Source organism: Salvelinus namaycush, unplaced genomic scaffold, assembly GCF_016432855.1.
Source record: "Salvelinus namaycush isolate Seneca unplaced genomic scaffold, SaNama_1.0 Scaffold1510, whole genome shotgun sequence".
NCBI lineage: Eukaryota > Metazoa > Chordata > Actinopteri > Salmoniformes > Salmonidae > Salvelinus > Salvelinus namaycush.
In genome coordinates, this window is record NW_024058243.1 from 1 (window position 1) to 2,665 (window position 2,665).

Sequence of the window (2,665 nt, forward strand, 5' to 3'; positions counted from 1 at the left end):
CTGCCCGCCGCCCCCTTGTGGTGGCCGGACTAATTGTACTACAAGTTCGAGGGTCCTATCTGCTAGCACGTTTAAATTTGACTGAACAAGGCGTTCTAGCAGGTTAACAAATTGTTCAAGATCTGCTTCACCCTTATTTAAAATAAGCGATACACGGCTCTGCAGACTGTCTCCAAAATTTCCAACTGTAAGGTATCCCTTGGTTGGCTATAAGCTCTAACTCTATCTACCAGTTCATTCAAAGTGTCCATAAGCATTACGTAAAACACAGCATATTCCCGAATCTGACCCCCCCATGCGAAATTGAAAAACTGTCGAACCTCAATATTGTGGAATTTATTTCGATACAAAACATGTTCACTGCGATCAAGACCATCCCCATCCTGATTTGCTAGACAATTGTCCAACTGTTCAAAAACATCGTATTGGGTTTCAGACTCTTCAGACATGGGTGTTAAAGGCTGGCTTAGAGGTGTAGGTGGTGCAGAATTAAACCTAGGGCTCTCGTTCTGTACATTGTGATCAAGACCTTCCCGCTCCAGATTTGATAGACATTTGTTCAGCTGTTCAAAAACATCGTATTGGGTTTCAGACTCTTCGAACATGGGTGTTAAAGGATGGCTTAGAGGTGTAGGGGGTGCAGAATTAAACCTAGGGCTCTCTTTCATCAGGGTAATTAAAGATATGATTGATTCGGGTATCTGTGATAACCTGTTTTCATCGGCAGACCCTGACTCATTCATACGTGTAATAATTTCAATGAGTTCGGGAGGGAATCTGGGATAATAGGTTTTCATCTATAGCCCCTATGTCAATTAGCCCAGAATCATTCATATGGTTAATTATATCTTGGAGCTCTGTAGGGATTTCCGCTAAGAGGGTTTCAATTGTCTCGCTTAGGTCTATAGGGGGCGCCATTTCTCTACTTAAGGATGTGTGTGCTTGTGTTTTTTACATATGTGTTTTTTAACGGAGGTATTTGCTTGTTTTAAACCCTACTGTTGTTTAACATGCGGGGAAGCTCTCTACGCCAGAATGACACATCCTGATTGTATTGATGTTCGAATAGAATACCCATACGACGTTGAAGTAAAGCCTTTCGTGATTTTAAACCCTGTGTAAAAGCCTTGAAAAGCACGGCTTGGTCTATTTCACAAGAGGCTGTTGCCCCACCAGAATTGGCCGCTTCAATAAGGTTGGCCACTTCACAGAACATCAAATCGTCTACCTCAGAAATGTCATTTAAAACTTTGAAATCATCAGGCTTCGCTGTTCTGGTGACTGGGGTCTTTGGCGCCTCCTCGGGATCTAGATGTGTAGCTTCTTGGATGTCTTTATAAGCCGGCGAGGAGTCTGCATTAAAAATAATACATACAGAAAAATAGGTTATTAACCCTAAAATATGTTTGATAAAAATGTAAAATACATTTCAGATATAAGCCTATATATTAACAATACATTAATTAAATACCTCGGCTTTTTTGAAGAGGGCTGTTCTGAAGAAGCTCTGAGAACTCGGGAACATGTCTTTGGGCAACCCTAATTATAGCATCTGCCTGGTCTGTAGCTTGTGAGCCTGAAATAAAAAATAAAAAAAACAGCATTAGGCCATGTTTAAACATATTATTTTATATATTCAGGCATAAAAATAAAATATATATATAAATGATAATTGATTCATACCTTGTCCTTGTAACGCTGTCTCGTGAATACCCTCCCAGTAGTATTGTTCGGGGTGAAGCAGACCTGTGGATCTGGGCACTGATTGTCCGTTGGTGTTTAATAGGGGGCGCCCAACGGTCCTGGCTCAGGGGAGTTGACCTGCCGTTTAAAGTCTCTGTTTGCGGCTTGTGTGTAAATACATCCTGGGAGTAGGGCAAAATTGTCTCGTAGGCATATCCTTCACAGAAACCGTGTAGACTCCCTATGGCACCCCTTCTAGGATGTATTTCCGCTGTAAACACATAAAATAACTTTTAATATAAGATGCCGACACTTTTTGTTTTTAAGGTATAAATATTCTTACGGAATTCTTGGATCTTACTTACTACAATTCAGGGTCGGCGTTGGGATGTAAGCAATTTGTTCCGGAGACCCTACGGCCGGTTCGAGTTCAGTTATATCTCGGAGAATCTGCGTGAAGGTTTGAGAATCTAAAAAAAAAATAAAAAATTAGATAATATTAAAGCTCTAATCATTTTAGCTAATATTGACATTTTATACGTTAAGAATCCGGGCCCTAAGGCCTGTTTAATATTTCTATAACATACAACGTTTTCAAACAATTCCCCAGAACAAACAAATCTAATATATAGCATATGTAAATATTTATTTCAAGAACTAACCTTCAGAAATATCCATGAGGAGGTTTTTCCCAGATTATCTTTTTTAACGGGGTCCGTCCGATAACTATTCCTGGGGGAATGCTGTAGGGTAAATGCGCTAAAACGAGGCTAACAGGGGGACCTGTTTTGCTTAGCTTTTGTAGCCGTCTGACTCTAGTGGTGTCGTATTTTTTCGCGCTAAAACCGCCTCAAAGTTATCTTTGAAGCCTAAGACATGTGGTTCAAACACCTGCCATTTGGTTCAAACATAGGGTATTGGGGGGTGTCTAAACATTAGGTATCTTTTGATATTCTAAAATCTCCGGGGCTAGCATCTAGAT

General features: G+C 40.3%; 1 long non-coding RNA gene across 1 annotated transcript; it reads right to left on the reverse strand.

The window, feature by feature from the left end:
- Positions 1–1,264: 1,264 nt before the first annotated feature.
- On the reverse strand, positions 1,265–1,726 carry LOC120036907. Its single transcript, XR_005474692.1, has 3 exons — positions 1,684–1,726; positions 1,472–1,576; positions 1,265–1,353 (listed from the first exon to the last, which is right to left on the reverse strand). It is a non-coding gene; the product is annotated as an uncharacterized LOC120036907 (long non-coding RNA).
- Positions 1,727–2,665: the final 939 nt, after the last annotated feature.